The sequence below is a fragment of the Echinops telfairi genome, unplaced genomic scaffold, assembly GCF_000313985.2.
Source record: "Echinops telfairi isolate 266 unplaced genomic scaffold, ASM31398v2 ScPeMD7_10;HRSCAF=50, whole genome shotgun sequence".
Lineage (NCBI taxonomy): Eukaryota > Metazoa > Chordata > Mammalia > Afrosoricida > Tenrecidae > Echinops > Echinops telfairi.
The window spans coordinates 6046822-6064074 of NW_022103907.1; the positions used below are offsets into that span (position 1 = coordinate 6046822).

At 44.2% G+C, this 17253-nt stretch overlaps 1 protein-coding gene and 1 pseudogene across 1 annotated transcript in view; one reads left to right on the plus strand and one right to left on the minus strand.

Annotated features, from left to right (window-relative positions):
- Positions 1 to 17253, plus strand: part of LTBP1 (latent transforming growth factor beta binding protein 1) — a 476077-nt gene that overhangs the window by 27103 nt on the left and 431721 nt on the right. The window lies entirely within an intron of this gene.
- Positions 2173 to 2753, minus strand: LOC101663540 (annotated as a pseudogene).

Genomic DNA, 17253 nt, shown 5'->3' on the forward strand with positions numbered 1-17253 from the left:
TGAAAAGAGTGGTTTGTATAGCAGATTTACCCAATGCAATGTGTAGTTTGACCTCTTGACAGCTGCTTCCATGAGCATTGTGGACCCAAGCAAAACAAATTCCTTGACACCTTCAGTCTTTTCTCTGTTAATCATGATGTTAACTATTGGTCCAGTTGTGAGGATTTGGGTCTTCCTGACACTGAGTCATGATCTATACTGAAGCTTGCTATCCTTGATCTTCATCAAGTGCTTCAAGTCTGCCTGACTTTCAGCAAGCAAGGTGTGTCATCTACATACTACAGGTTGTTAATAAGTCTTCCAAACCGGATACCACATTCTTCTTCATAAAAATCGAGTTTTCCTCATTATTTGCTCAGCATACAGATTGAATAAGTGTGGTGAGAGGATACAATCCCGACACACCCCTTTCCTTATTTTAAACCATACAGCACTGCCTTTTTCTGACTGCCTCCTATTCCACATACAAGTTCTGCATGCTTGTATTGACTGAATTTCCTTGTATGCCAACAGATATTATCCTGTCACAGACAGCGTTATACTTCAAGGTAGATCTTGAAATGTCCGTTTGACAGTGAATGCAGCACTTTCCCTCTTGAATCTTGTCATTCCCAGCATAGTAACCATATGATTTTCTGATTCAAAATGGCCCAAACCAGACCATTTACACTCACTAATACCTAGGAAGCTGATCTTTATGTGTTCCATTTCATTTTTGATGACTGCCAATTTCTCTAGATTCGTACTTCATTTGGAGTTGCAATTATTAAGATATGCAGCTGTTATTCCCCTCCTTTTGACTCCTACCCCATCAGCACATGAAAGGCCCAAAGGCTTTACTTCCCTAGGCTTTCCTTCATCCACGTCATTGTGGTAGACTCTACTTTGAGGAGGCAGCACTTCTCAGTCATACTTAGAATGGCTTCTAACCTGAGGAGCTCATCCTCTGGCAAGATCCCGGACAGTGTTCTGCATCTGTTCATTAGATTTTCAGTATCTGACATTATTTCCGTTCTATCTATACGGTTTCCAGTGGCTGATTTTTCTGAAGTGGATAACCTGTACCTTCTTTGTGGTCTGTTCTTGGTCTGGAAGCTCTGCTGAAACCTATTCACTTTGACCCAGCCGGTGTTTGAAACATCAGTGACATAGCTTCTAGCATCACAGCAACAACACACGAGCCACCCAATACAGCAAACTGACAGATAAGTGGTGGATCCCAATGAGAGTCTTCGATAATTTTTGAGTTCTGTTAGATATTTTTTTTGAATGGACACAAATATGAGTCTCTTTGAAAAGTTTGGCCTTGTAGCTGTCTCCACGTGTGGTGGCCGCACTAGTGTGTATTCCTAGTGCTGTATCTATTTGTTGAAACATTCCAGTGGGTGTTCTGTCAATTCCAGGAGCCTTGTTTTTTACCAGTGCCTCCAGTGCAGCTTGGACTAATCATTTTAGCACCCATGATTCTTGATCTACCTCTTAAAATGGTTAAATGTCAACCAATTCTTTTGGCACAGTGACTCTATTTCTTCTATCTTTTGATAATGTTGCCTGCATCATTTAATATTTTTCCATAGAATATCACAACTTGAAGCTTGAAGTTTTCCTTTATTTCTTGCAGCTTTGGAATGCTGAATGTGTTCTTCCCTTTTAAAAAATTATCAATAAGTGTAATATTTACAATATAGAACTTACAAGTTTTCATATAAAATGTAGTCTTGTCATCTGCCAGAAATCTCTTCAACAAACCATGCTATAATATACAACTTATGCTGTAATATACATAATACTTTCCATGCGAAAATATTCACACACAAACCTAAATAACTTACTTAGCCAAATTTATATTTTTAGACTGAAGGATCAAAAAAAGATGTTCTTTTTGATCACTAAAGTAAATTGACTTAATTTATATCCAGAAAGATTCCATATTAGGATCTGTATTAGTAATTGTACTTAGGTTGCTTTATATTTCAGTTGAGGGCCTTTTATATGGGTTAAAGAGACATACTGCCAGAATATAAATGTTTTATTTTTTCCACATAAAGGAAGCTGGGTGGAGGGTTATGTGGTCATTTGATGATTTCAGACCGAGAGGGCTTTAGGTTCTCTGTCTTACACGCTGTAAACATATACCTACACATGTATATAAAATCTGTATTAAAATGAAGCTTAGTCACGGAAAGACAATTCACTGCCTGAACGTGCTGCTGCATGCTTTTGGCCTTCACCATCAGGCGCTGGAGCATCTGGTTGCTCAAGGGGATTTGAGTCTAGTCCTTCAGATTGCAGCTTGTTTCTTATTTCCGTCACCCGACACTCACTTGGACCTTTCTGAGATGTCTGTTGGATCTCGGATCCTGGGCTGCAGTGAAGATAGTTTCTGCTGCTGCTTCACTTTCCTGTGGTCCAGAGTCTCGTGTCCTGTTCTGCTGTGGTTGCTGTAGTGGCTTCTGATTGTGGTCCTTTTTTCGTGACACTTGTGACACTTATGGGAGATACTTCAACTGTGACATCATCTAGTCCAGAAATAGATGCTAACTTTGCATCCGAACTATTGAGAGCTGTTTCAAGTTGTTGGCGATGAAGAGAAAGGTGCGACAGTCCCTCACAAAACGCAGAACGTGGTTGAGGAACTGTACTGTGTGCACCCCAGATTGGCTTGGGAAGGCCACTGCTCTTTTCTCTGGGATAGCTGGCACCTTGGTCAGGTCTGTACCTGAGCCCAGGAGAGCAAGCCCGTTCTCATTCATCTCCTCATTGGGCGGGGACGCTCTCCCACAAACTCCTCCCAGGTAGGCCCCGCCCCAGCCAGTGATCTCCCTTTCGGTTTTCTAATGACAACTCTATGCACATTTCCTTTTAGTGTGAATGTTGTCACCTGGAGTCACCCTTTGCAATGCTATGTTCACCTCTTTAACTCATTTCTTCCACTCATTCACATTAGCTGGTGGGACATTACATTATAGAGCAAGTCTCAGAGTCTCTCCTGAATCCATTAAAAAAAAAAAAGAGGCACTGATATCAAGGGCTCAAGTAGAAAGAAAATGCTTTGAACACGATGATGCCAGCCTATGGACAAATGTGCTCCACACAGGGGATGAATGTATGGATTGTGATGGGAGATGTCAGAGCCCCGAATGAAAGTGTTTAATTAAAAAAGAAAAAGACCTTTTGGTTTCTTCAGGTGTGATGTCCTTGCTGCCCTCCCACAGTTCCTCAGGGCTCAGTCAGGGTTCAGTGCATCCCATTGACTCAGGAACTGGTCTCTACATACACCCAAGGCCCACATTTGGCTTTTGTGGACTTGTTTCAATTATCTTTTGCTTAAACTTGAACTTGCGTCTACGTACTTGACGGATGATGAGAGAAACCAAGGGGAATTTCATTATTGGATTCAGTCCTGCTCATCCTGAGAGCCCGTGACTTAAGCTCTGGCCGCAGCGGGGCTGCTTTGTTGGTGCCTGCCCTCCCAGGCTTTACTGAGCTCTGTGATAAGTTGCTCAGCAGTGTCATCTTTCATGGGCACAGCGATTGTACATGAGGTTATGAGCTTAGGGGAATAGCATTCAGTGTGAGCAGGATGCTCAGAGATGGATATTTTTTTTGTAACTGGACCAGAAGATCATTGGAAAATGGATTATGCTTGATCATCCTGCTGGGAAATGTACACCTAGGGAGGTCAGTTTGGGTCTTCTCACAGCTTCAAGAGTGAAGAGGTTATCGATCGTCTCTCAGTTGATTTTTATAAACCGCAGTTGTAAATCGTAAGGCAGGGACCCTCCGCAGCAAGAGGCTCTGGACTGAAGGATGGCGACCTTACATCAGGAAGCCTGTTACAGTTATGTATCGCCACGAGCAACACTCACTAAATTTGCTCTTGGAGTTTGTAATTCGGGTTTGTGGAATCCATGGGAAGTCAGCTTAGGCAAGTTTGATTGAAGTGGGAGATTTATTTCCAAGATGGTTCATTCACAAGGCTGGCCAGCTGTGGTAGGTATTGTGTGAATACTCGGCTGGGAATCTCAATTCCCTGTTGTGTGGGACTTCCCAGGTGAGTGCTTGAGTTTCTTTAGTGGTGGGTCCCCAAGAGAGTGGAAAGGGAGTCGGCTGGCTTTCTTAATGCCTGGGCTTGGAGCTGGTAGGGTGGCAATTCTTTTTCATGTCATTTGTCAAAACAGCCACAGGCCCAGCTCAGTTTTAAGGAGGAGAGTCTGTTTTTGATGAGAGCAGGCACATGAGCTAATAGTGAGCCGGACCCATCTGGGGCCATCTTTAAAGACTGCCGACCAAAAGGAACCAAAGATGCTTCCTCTCCTCCCCATCCTCTTCACAGACGCTTGCTCCCGTTCATAAACGGGGGGTGAGGAATAAAGGGAAGACATCTATGAAAAGAATATAAAAAATACTGTACTAGGAATACATGCTCTTAAATTCTTTAGGGAACGGTAGCTTAAGAGTAAATTATACCTGTTTCATAGCTGGTTTATTAAATCAACTTCTGAGAGATTCATGGTGTGGATACATGTTTTCACACATTTATTAAAATACTTTCATAATTGTCCTATAAATATCCTTATTATTTTCTTTTATTCAATCATACTTCTCCAGACTGGAGTAGCAGAAAACTTGGCATTTCTACTTTGTAAGAAAACCGAGATCAGTCAAATTATTATTAAAACAAGTTAACTTTTTCATGGTTTATTTTGAACAAGAAAGTGAATTACTTGGATTAAATGTTTAAAAACCTCTGACCCTATATATATTCCTTAAAAAAACTTTAAAAATTGAATTTGGGGCTTAACAAACAACCCATTTGCCATCATCAGTCATGACTTAATGGGTTTGGGATGGTGTTGTAAGCAGAAGGACGTGTTGAAGGTGCTTTAAAGTTGATGGCTCCCACAGAAATGCAATTTCTGCTCTTTATCATCAAACACATTTCTATTTGTTGATTACGTAACTTCACTTTTGAGATCTCTAGAGATTGCAGATGGGATCTTAGAAATTTATCAGTAGGAATAAACCTAATGAATATGGAAACCTAAGATATAAATAGAATATTTAGAAAAATTAAAATAAAGCAAAAGGTAATTTTAATGATTCTATATTCGCTATTCTCTATTCGGTTAAGAAAACTAGTTTGGAAATACATGTGTGCTGTTAAGCATGAGAACAATCCCACAGTATTTTATTTCAATTTAAAGATGTTCTCTATCATTTTGTTTTTCTCAGAGCTTTACTCTGAATGGGAAAGGGGGGGAAAGTTTAGCTTGCTGTTTGATTCAATATGAAAGACTGTTTTATGTTAATGTCAAATGCCAGTGGTAGAAAGAAATTTCTACCCCACTTATAAATGTGGCCTGCTTCTCAAAAGCTTCCTGTAAGGCTATTGTGTGTGTGTGTATTAGTTTAGCTCATGGGACGATAATGATAATGCTCTGGCATCCATCTGAAGCAGGCACTAAGTGCTTTGCAGATATCGCTGCATTCATCTGTTTCAAACCTCTCTCCGTCATTCCCATTCCACGGCTCAGAAAAAGGAGCTACAAGTCGGCAGTGGAAGCATTGCCAAGGCTCTGCAGTAGCCAGTCAGTGTCTGAGCTGGGCTTCCGCGGCTGCTCTACAAAGCACAGTTCTGTTTCCAGCTTTCGTGTGTTTCCCCTTCATTATAAACTGAGTTTCAGCAACTTGATTCTCAAGTTGGAAGTCATTTGTTCCTATAAAGTTTATATTTTATTGCTCCAATTTTCATAAAAAGCATTTCTTGCTCAACATTTTTGCTTGATGAAAATTAGACAGTCCTCCAAACAGATTAAGCATGCTGTTAAGAGTGGTAGACACAGCAACAGATCATAGCTAGTTAAACATAAATTCCACAGTAAAAATAATGCAAGCATCAATATAGTGATCATGAAGTCTCGTGTATGGTGCTTTTGTCTCACTGTTAAACTGTAAAAATGACAATCCTTTACCTTTTAGTGATGTTTCAGTTAGTCCTAATGTGAATTAACATTTACTTTTTAAAAGTAGTGATTTTTGCTGTTCTGTAAACGTAATACAGGCCATCTTATTTTTATTTATTTACTACTTTTAATAGTTAAATTTTTTTTTGAGATACAATGAACATATTACACAATTCACTTTGGAATATTTTTTTCCTTCTTGTACCCATTGCTGTTGACTCCACATTCCCCCCAACCACCCCTTCCATGCCACCAGGTCATTATCAATCCAGTTGTTATCTTCACAGATCCATCCATCCTGAGTTTCCTGTACAGAAAAACATGAAAGAAGACAAAAATCATAAAAGGGCCAGCAACAACGACTAAACAAAGCAGATAAAAACCTCAATAGAAAAGAAAGCTGAAAACCTTAAAAAAACCTGAATCAATTCAAAATGGGTCAACCCGGAGCTCTGATGACCTAACTACAGCTATTAGAATCTGCAATACAGGCCCGTTGGAAAGTATGACGAGGCACAGATTAAAATGAACAATTTGTGTAATTCCATCACTCATAAGTGAGTAACTAATGTTAGAATTTAAGTTTATTTTCTTCTACTCATCCATTCATGTAGCAATTGTTTACTGAGTATTTTCTATAAGCCAGATGTTGCTCTGGCCATCAGGGAGAAAGCATGGAACAAAATGGTTTCCCTTCCTTTGGAAGTTAGGTTTCAGTGGAAGACACAGCAGATGCAGAGATACCTACATAATATATTATCAGTAGTGATGAGTGCTTGGAAGGAAAATGAAAAATAATAAAGAAATAGAGGCAGAGGGACTGCTGTTTTGGAGGGGGTGTGATTCCCTATTGCATGTGTCCCCTCCCCCAGATAGTGTTGGAATTCTGACCACTATGCCTGTTGAAGCAGGCCCAGCTTGCTGGCAATGGGGTGTTCTTGGTTATGTTAGGAAGTACCCCCTAAACCCCGGAATTGCGCTGGGTGGAGTGGAGTGGAGCTTTTGTAGTACTCATTTTTCCTGCTAGGTGAGTATCTAGCAACTCGCTCTGGTTAGTACATCTAGTGGCATCACCTGGGAAGGTTCTCTGTGGTCACAGCGAATTTTTTCATAAAAGCAGTTTCTCTTCAGCCTCATTTTTTTGTGATGGCCAATTTAAGAGAACTGCGTGCAGCTGTGAAATGTTTCCTGCTCAGGAAAAATGCCGCAGAAACTGTTGTGATGTTGAACACAGCTTACTAGGACAGCGCTATGGGAAAAACTCAAGTATAAGAGTGGTTTTCTTGTTTTAAAAAGGTGAAATGTTGATCTATGACAAAGCTTGTTCCGGACGTCTATCAACTTCCTGAACAGACAAACATGTCTACTTGTAGTGCATTTGGAGTTTGTTCCACCAGGCCGGACTGTTAGTCAGGCTTTCTCTTTAGAGGTTCTGAAAAGATTGCATAAGAGTGTGCAACAAAAAAGGCCTGATTTGTGGCAGATGGGGGGCTGATTTTGCCACCACAACAATGCACCTGTTCACATAGCCATCTCAATGGGTCACTTTTTGGCAAAAGACAGCATGTCTCTCTTGCCCCATGCACTTTACTCACCTGACCTCGCTCCATGCAACTTCTTTTTTGATTCTGGGAATGCAGAGGGACACAAAAGGGCAGCGAGTTGATGATGTAGAAGAGGTGAAGAAACAAGCTCATCCAAACAGATGAGTTTGAAAAATGTTTCCAGGAATGGAATCACAGATTTGACATATGTGTAAAGTGTAATGGAGAATACTTTGAAGGTGATATTAAAAAAACCCAAACTTTAAATATATACCTTTGGAAAAAAATTCCATTTTGGGGGCGTGGGGTACCCCTCATATTAATGAGGGCATCCAAGTGCAGGGTGTGTATCCAACCTGTTCACTTTTGAGATACAAAAAGATCAGCATAGACACAGACAAGCGAGCACAAACAGGGAAAGTGATGCCACGTGGAGGTCTCTAAGGAAAGCGGGGTGGGGTGGGGTAGGGGGCAGTGCTAGAGAAGCTGACCCATCATCTCCCCCTGGAGTGCACACAGAGCTCCGTCTCCTAGAGCCAGGGCTCTGCATTTGGACCTCTGGCCAAATTCCCTGAGAACACAGATTTTTATTCTCTGAAGCCTTTGCCAAGTGGTATTTCTGTTTCAGGAGCATTGAGAAACTAAGGCAGAGAGTCCCAGGGGAGGCTGCGTGAGGGGAAGGAGGGAGCCTGTGCATAGCTGGGAGAAAGCTTCACAGGTGGGGGAACAGCCAGGGCAGGGGTCCTGCTGGGGAAGCAGGCTTGGTTGGTCTCAGCTGTAAATCAGCTGTGTGATGGAAGTAGTAGGAGATGAGGTAAGGGATAAGGGGTAGAGACTTGAAGGTTGATAGGAATGTGAGGGCTGGGGATTTCTTCATTGTCCTCCCTGAGGGTTGGGAGCAGAGGAATGGTACTTTGTTTAGGGATCCACCTGGATGCCCTGGTGAGAAGAGATTGTAGGGGACAGATAGCCAGGAGAAGGGTTTGGAGACTGGAGGTGGTGATGCAACGGTCAGATTTAAGATGTATCTAAAGGTAGAGCTCATGGGATTAGAGAGACGGATTAGACAGCAGGTCCTAAGAGAAGCAGAAAAATCAAGTCTGACCATTGGTTGGAGAGTCACCTGGATGGTGGTGCCTTTTAGGGAGGTGAAGATTAGGGAGGAGCAGGTTGTGAAGTGTGGGATATGCAGACGTGCTGGATGTGAGAAGCCTGTAAGATAGTCACATGGGTGTGAGTGTGTTGATGAGGCAGTTGGGTCTGGACATCTCGGCAGAAGAGAACAAAACCAGAGGTCTAAATTAGGGCAGCTAGGCAGAAATCAAAGCTCAGGGACTGAATGAGATCACCATTCATAAGGTCCAAGGACCAAGCCCTGGGAACATTCAACATGCAGAGTTTGGGACCAGAAGGAAGATCCAGAGGGTGACGAAGAAGGCTGGCATGGGTGACAGCTCATGAGCCAAGTGAAGAGAGCAGTGATGGGGGAGAAGGGAGCAACTGTGGCCAGCGTGGCTACTGCCGGACCAGAGGGAGGGGGCGGAGAACATGCGCTGGTTTGGGCAGCCTGGAGATCATCAGGAAGCTGGCAAGATCGGAGGTGGTGGAGAGGTGGTCGAGCAAAGCCAATCAGAGTGATATTAGGAGAGAGGGGTGCTTTTGTTACTTGCCACTACATCGCCAGCATTATTCCTTGTCAGTAAAAATCTGTTTTAAATACTCTTTTTGGTAACGTAAAACCTTCTTTGATTTTCTTTTCATTGAATCCCTATTATTTTCTGAATAGGACATTTATAATTTTACCTTCACATTACTATTGATTACAATATGGCAACAAGTAGATATATATAAAAATCCTTTTATTGGGGGTTCATACAACTCTTATCACAATCCATCCATTCATCCATTGTGTCAAGCACATTTATATATTTGTTGCCATCACCATTTTCAAAACATTTTATTTTTACTTGAGCCCTTGGTATCAGCTCCTCATTTTTCCCCCTGCCTCTCCGAACCTCCCGCCCTCACGAACTCTTGATAATTTATAAATTATTATTATTTTTCCATGTCTTACACTGTCCGATGTCTCCCTTCACCCGCTTTTCTGTTTTCCGTCCCCCAAGGAGGGGGTTATAGGTAGATCATTGTGATTGGTTCCCCCTTTCTTCCCCACCTTCCCATTCTCCTCCTGGTATCTCTACTCTCATTATTGGTCCTGAGGTGTCTATCTATCCTGGATTCCCTGTGTTTCCAGTTCTGATCTGCACCTCTGGTACAGAGGTGTGTATCCTCTGGTCTAGCCAGATTTGTAAGCATCATGATTGTGGGGAGGAGGACGCATTAAAGAACGAGAGGAAAGTTGTATGTTTTATTGGTGCTATACTGTACCCTGACTGACTCGTCTCCTCCCTGTGACCCTAAATCAGTCTCCAAGACCCTGAGACCAGAAGAACTAGATAGTGCCCAGCTATCACTGCCAACTGCCTGAAAAGGATCACATTACAAGGCTTTGAATAGAGTGGGGGAGAAATTGGAACAAAACTCAAAACCATAAAAGAGACCAGGCTTCCTTGATGGGACCTTGGAGCAGGCCCTGAGTCCATCTTTGGGTCTGCAAAGGAACTTGCCCCCGTGGCTTAATTTTCAGCCAAACAATAGACAGGTCTATAAAGAAAACTAACAGCCGTGAGGTCTGCACATCTTAGAATAATCAACCATTTGAGATACCCCAGCACCGAGTTCAGAAGTGTTGGGAAAGAAGGTAGAATGGAAACAGGAAACACAGGAAGTGACATAAATCGATGTCACATTGAAGGGATGGCAGTGAGTGACATGAAACAAAGTGTTGGTGTTTGTTAGGAAGGTTAACAGGTTACCGTTCAGGATCAGAACACAGTTCTTTGGTCAAGAGAACCTCCTTTTGGCTGTGCCCACAGGCAGGCCTGCCTCTGGGCTTTAGTCCTTTGCCCTGGCCTGGCCTTTCTCTGGCAGTGTTACAGAACATCTTCAGTGCTGCTCATAAACGCCTGTAGGGCATGGCATTGCACCAGAATTTAGCCTGAAGGTGCTTGGGTGTAACTTTGTGAATCAAATTGGGGGAGCAAGCCCAGCTCCCCCAGTTAAGTGCTTGGAGGGCTGCCATGTCACAAGCAGGCCTCCTGGCAGAAATCACTCAGGTGACGCACTCACTAGAGCGGCAGGGCCACCTCTCATCTTGTTTTTGCTGCTGACACTCCACTGCTTCTCTGGTGTCACAGCTTTCGGTCCCTGCACCGGAATCTCAGCGTCTACAGCATGCGCTCTACCCCTTACTCCTCTCTGTGCTGGTGAGAGCCCCGCTTCCTGCAGCCAAGCTGGCTCTGTTTAAACTCTGGGAGATGATACAACTGACTTCTCATTAAATTTCTAGGTTTTTACAGTTACAACTAACCGTGTTAAAAATCACTCCCAACGGAATCAAGGAATCCTTATCAGTATGCTCCCCGACCTTCTATTTAGACTCATCAGAAAAAGTTGTTTGGTGGAACCTACAGAAAGTGCAGCTCCCTCACTCAGTCCATCAAGTAGTTTGCGGCTTATAGTGCCCCTCTAAGACAGACAAGACTTACAGTGCCCCCATAAGACGGATGCGACTTACAGTGCCCCTGTAAGACAGATGCGACTTATAGTGCCCCTCTAAGACAGACGAGACTTACAGTGCCCCCGTAAGACAGAGTAGAACTGCCCCTGTGGGTTTCTGAGACTGTAACTCTGCAGGACTAGAAAGCCTCCTCTTTCTCCTCCAGATCAGACTGGTGGTTTTGATCTGCTGACCTTGTGGTGGGCTGCCCAGCACATAACCACTAAGCCACCAGGTCTCCTTAAGACGAGCTAGAAGAGCCATATTAAATCGCTTACTGCTCTGCAATACTTTAAAGTGTTTTTCATGGAAAGTCTCTTTTTTTCCTAGTTTACCTTTTCTATTTTTAATTACATGCTGAATGCTTCTATAGCCTAAACTGTATATATTTTAACTGTATCTTTAGCTCTTTTCTTTTTTTTCCATTGAGGGTCTGTGAAACTTTTAAAACTTCATAAAGGCTTTATCAAAAGCAGAAACAAAAACCAAAAACCAGATAAATTGCTGGTTGTTTTTATTATGTGACTTAAGATTTAATTAAGCTCTTCTCTGTGAGTGATTTTGCAGGTATTGATGGCATTGCCAGGAGTGTGTTTGGCCCCTGCTGGCCAAGACCTCTCTTGAATTAAATCACATGACAATACACCACACATGCCAAGCTTAGCCTTAAAGGAAAACCTTCTAGAACCCAGCTCCTAAGGAAGTAGACTGATGGGGCCAACCACTGGATGTAAAGGCATTACATTCTTGAGTCATGAGTTTAAGCACAACATCTTTGTGACATATTCCTTGTAATTTGCCTTCTGCTTCACAATCCAATGATCTGTTTGGCTGAATTGTCACTTGCGAGTACACTGAAAGAACACCCTGGGTAGGAAAGGGTGGTAGAGAGAGCCGGAGCTGCTAGGCAGCCTGGCTCAGAGGAAGGAGAGACAAGAGAACAGTAAGACATGCATGTTTGCAAGCGTGTGTGCGTTCACAACACACACATACACATGTCTGAAACATTTCATATGCACTTTTGTAACAATCAAAAACCCTCTAAGGGCGACTACCTGTATTGGTGCTTGCTGAGACATGGGCCACCTACCTAGAAGCTTCCGTTCTGTGGAACCTCATTCCACAGTGCTGGAGAGAAAGTGTTGGGGTGCTATGCTAATTTCCTCTCTCCAGGGATTTTGGAGGAAGCTGACCCCAAGGCATTTACAGTGGAAGCTCAGCATTTATTTGGGTTTGGTCCAAGTTGCAGGCAGAGTTAGAGTCAAATGTGTGACCTCATGCGATGTTTCTTGTGATCTGACTTCACTTAGTGTTATTGAATAACTTCAAAGGGCAGCTGGGAATTACTGTGAAGACACACGGCAGAGTGGTTTCTCACCTGCTGTCTCCGATCACAGAAGACACGGCTAGACTCGCATTTCTCCCCAGGACACATGTGGTAGACATGCTGCCACTTGTATGGAGAGAGAGCCAAGGGGCACCGTCACTGCGGCTCTGTGTCGCCTGGGACACGTTTTAAATATAACTAAGGATACTTTTTTAGAATTAAAAGCAATGGGGACTGAGCTTCAGGCATGGGCTGCTTCCTAAAAATACATGCCCTGAACTTTTGAAAGAGCAGCTTGTCAAACTAGACCATTGCTGTCAAGCCGGTCCCCACTCTGAGGGCCCCTCTGTGCTAGAGAAGAACTGCATCTTCATGAAGCGGAGCTGCTGGTGCACCACCTGGCTGTTAACCCAAAGGTCTGTGGTTCTAACCCAGCAGCCACTCTGGGGCAGAGGATGTGGCATCCTGCCTCCACAGAGATCAGCAGTCTCGGGAAACCCTCCGGGGCAGTTCTACCCTGTACTGCAGGATGCTGAGCGGGACTTGGTGTGATGGTTTCATTGTTACGGAAGCAGGCTGCCCCATCTGTCCCCTGTGGATTGCCTGGTGGGTTTAACCACAGCCGAGCATTTAACCATCGGGCCATCAGGGCTCCTTGTTCTAACCAGAGTAGCATTCAAGTGTGGAAGGAACCTGAGCGTGTTTACCACTGGGGTCAGAAGTGGGAACTTATTCAAACTGGACTGTTTGAAATGCTGAAAATGTTCTCAGAAGACCATCATGAGGGATGAGTGTTTGGGTGCCTGATCAGCTCTCCAAAGCCGTCTCGGTGCTGGCTTTCTGCCGGCCCAGCCTCTGCAAATCCTCGCTGCGGCTCTTCGGGCCACCTTCTGCCCCGCCCCACTCCCCCCATCATCCTTTACTCTGTGCACAGTAATGAACTTTAAGGATCTTCGATTCTTAATTACTTTTTGTTGGGTCGTTAATTTTTTTTTTTTTTCATTTTGGAAAATTAGAAACTAGAAAAGCACAAAGGCCACACCTGTGTCATCGACTGCCACAACGAGTAGTCTCTGTTGGGTAGACGTTTTGCTCCCACCTTCTTTTCAGGGTCAGCTCAGGGTGTTTGCCGCTCCCAGGCTCCGAGCACGTTGCTTTTGTCTGAGCCCGTTGCTTTTGTCTGAGCCCGTGGAGGTTTACTCTCTGCCGGTGCAGCTGAGTATTAGCCAGACCCTCTGAGACCCCTGTCGGGGGCTGGGAGACTGTGCAGGCCCCTCTCTGGTGCTCTGCCCTGTACGTTCCAGCAGCCTGAGCTTCCCCTCTTTAAAGTGAAGCAAAACTAAGTCACGTCGACTTAGTTTTCCTCCCTGTGCGGTGATCTGGGAGGACCCTGCAGAGGGTGAGGGGACCAGAGCTCCCCTTTTTCTTTTGTCTCTCTCCAGTTACCAGGCCGCCCAGAGCTGGAAAAGACTGGTTTTCTAGCCTGCCTTTAGTTGTTGAATTGTTTATGCAAGAAAACTTATTGGGTAGGTATTCAGTCACTGGCAGCTGCAGAAATAGTCTTTTTAGCCGGGAAAAAGTATGTTCCCATGTTGGGTCTGGAGTGGAGAGGGTTGCTAGAGGGTTAAGTATTGAATCACTGTGCAGTCTCGAGTGCAGTCCTTTATTGGATTATCTACTTAATGGATTGTTGAGGGCTCCCTCCCCCCCCCGCCCCCCTCTTCCAGTTCACTGCCTTGACCGGTCGCTCTGGGAAGCTTCCCTTCCCTCTTTCCCTGAATTTTTTAGGCTGATTCCCTTCACCTGCTTTTGTGTTGGAAGTTTAGTGACTTGTCAGAGTTCCAACCAGGCCCCTCGTGATGCTGTCTTCTGTTTGCCCTTGACCAGTTTCCTCAAGATTGTCGCTAACCCTCCAGAGTTCTTCTAAAACGCGTTGGATCTGGGCTTGGGGACGGTATCATCATAACGCAGCGTGCCCTTGTCACTGTGGACCTCACATATTGGCAGAGTGTATTTGCATTGGATTTTGATGGACAGCATCTACTGGGAAGGCTTGGTGGCTGTTTGAGTAACATGCAGACAAAGTCTGGAGGTGCAGGGGGCGTTATGTAATGGGCTGAGAGTCCCAAGTACCTTTCCTTTATAAATCGCCAAACTCGCTGCCTTTGAGTCCATACTGATTCATCTTTAGGATAGGGTAGAAATGCCCCGTAGGTTTCCAACACACTCTATGGGAGCAGAAAGCCTCAACTTTCTCCCCTGGAGTGACTGGTGGTTTCGAACTGCAATCTTGCCGTTGGCTGCCCAACTTGGAACCCACCGTGCCACCAGGGGTCCTTCCTTTATGGATGCCCTTACTTACATCTCAGCATCCTCTGGGAAGGAGTGACATTGCTCTGTTGCCGGCCTGCTGCCAGGATGCGGTTCAGGCTCCGGTGCTTGAGTGCAGAAGGTTCTTGAGAAGCCAGCTAACTGACTTGAGAGTTTATAACTCAACTGGGAAATATAAGATAGCTTTGTCAAACAATGACTTCTAACATGCAGCCGTAGAGGTGATACAAAGTGAATGATTGAAAATGGGACAGGAGTTCAGGTGATCTGAAGATCATGATAGTGGGTGGAGGGGTTGGGAGTTTGGGAAAGACTTCATAGTTCTTTGTTCTTTCTAGAACGTCAACCAGCACATTGAGGGGCCAGGTAGAAGGTGTGCAGACACGGGAGGAGGAAGCCTAAAGGAGAGATGGGCTTCACAGGGATGGGCCAGTGGGAAACTGAGGCTAGAAAGGATGAGGGACGATTTGGGCTTGATGCAGAGATTCTTGTATGTATCTCATAGATGGTTAAAAAGTGTTGAAAGTTTTTGAGAGAAGGAGAAAATGTCTCAAAGAGCAGTATTTTAGAATAAACAAACCCGTCTTGGAAGAAGTACAGCCAGAATGTTCCTTAGAAGTGAGGATGGCTAAACTTCACTTCATGTACTTTGCACACGTTCTCAGGAGAGACCCCACTGCCGTTGAGTTGATTCTGACTCATAGTGACCCCATTGAACAGAATAGAATTGCCCCGGTGGGTTTCTGAGCCTATAACTCTTTATGGGAGTAGACAACCTCATTTTTCTCCTTCAGAGTAACTGGTGGTTTTGAGCTGCTGACCTTGTGGTTAGCAGCCCAGTGCATAACCCACTCTGTTGCCAGGGCTCCTCAGGAGAGACCCGTGTCTGCAAAAAGGTACCATGCTCGGTGAAGGAGAAGGGCAGCGAGAAAGAGGAAGACTGTAGATGAGATGGATGGATGCAGTAGCTGCAACAATGGGCTTAACCACAACAGTGCTTGTGAGGGTGGTGCTAGGACCAGGCAGTTTCCTTCTGTCGCACACAGGCTCGATGTCAGTCGGAATTGACTTGACAGCACTGAACAAGAACAAATTGGTCACCAAGTATGGCTAGAGCTTTGTTCTATAACCGCTTGTTCTCACACTTGGCTGCACATTGCAGTCAGTCACTTGGGCAGGGGCCACGGATGCCCGGGCCCCCCTGCCAGGGTTTCTAAGTTAATTGGTCTGGAGGGAACTCTGGGCTTCGGGGGTTTCACAGTCTTCTTGGAGGAGGGGTGTGTATGTGGCCAGGACTGATCAACATTTTACAACTGCTTTTATTTATTTATTTTAATTATATTGGTTTATTTTTTAATCTTTTTTTTTTTTACTGGTAATTAGTCACATACATTTAAAGGGCAACCTTGCCTTTTCTTCTGCTGTATGTTAACAAAGTATCTCATGCTCTAAGTATCTCATGTATGTTAACGAAGTCTCTTCTGCTGTATGTTAACGAAGTATCTCATCCCCATTCACCTTTTTTTGGGGTGGGGTCTGGGGTGAGGCATTAGCAATATCATGTGACCTTTTAAATATTTTTTTTGTGTGTGTGTGCTCTTGGGGAAAATTTATATAGCACATTAGGCTTCCATTAAACAATTTGTACTTCAAGATAGATCTTGAAGGGTCTTTTTGACTGTGAATGCAATGCCATCCCCGCTTGAATCTATCATTCCTAGCATAGTATAAACTGTGTGATTTTCTAATTCTAAATGGCCAATACCGGTTCACTTCAGCTAACTAATGCTGAGGACACCAATCTTTGTGTGTTCCCTTTCATTTCTCGACAACTTCCAATTTCCCTGCATTCATACTTTGTCCAAGTTGCAATTACTAATAGATGTTTGCAGCAGTTTCTTCTTATTTTGAGTCGTGTTCCCCCGCAAAGCAAGGTCTCGGAGGCTTTACTCCAGCCTCCTCATTGTGGACGTCTCCACTTTGAGAAGCCTGCTCTTCCTCAGTCATATTTCGCGTGCCTTCTGACCTTGAGGGATTCATCTTCTGACACTGTGCTGACAGTGTTCTGCTTCTAGTCATGAGATTTTCAGTATCTGACAATGTTGGATGCTGTCCATAAGGTTTTCAGTGGCTCCTTCCTCTGAACTAGACAGCCCGTTCCTTCTTGGTAGCCTGTTTTTGGTCTGGAAGACATACATCCAGAATTCCCCTGAGAGGTAAGGGTGGCAAGAGTTCACATCATATATTTTGGACACACTGTCAGGGAGAATTGTGCCTGGAGGTGTACATCAAGGCTGGTAAAGTGGAGGGGCAGCAAAAAAGAGGAAGGCTTTCAGCAAGATCCATTGACACAGGGCCTGTAACAATGGGCTCAAACATAAGAACAATTGTGAGGATGGGACAGGACCAGGTGGTGGTTCGTTCTGTTCACGGAGTTGCTCTACGTTGGAATGGTCTCAACGTGGT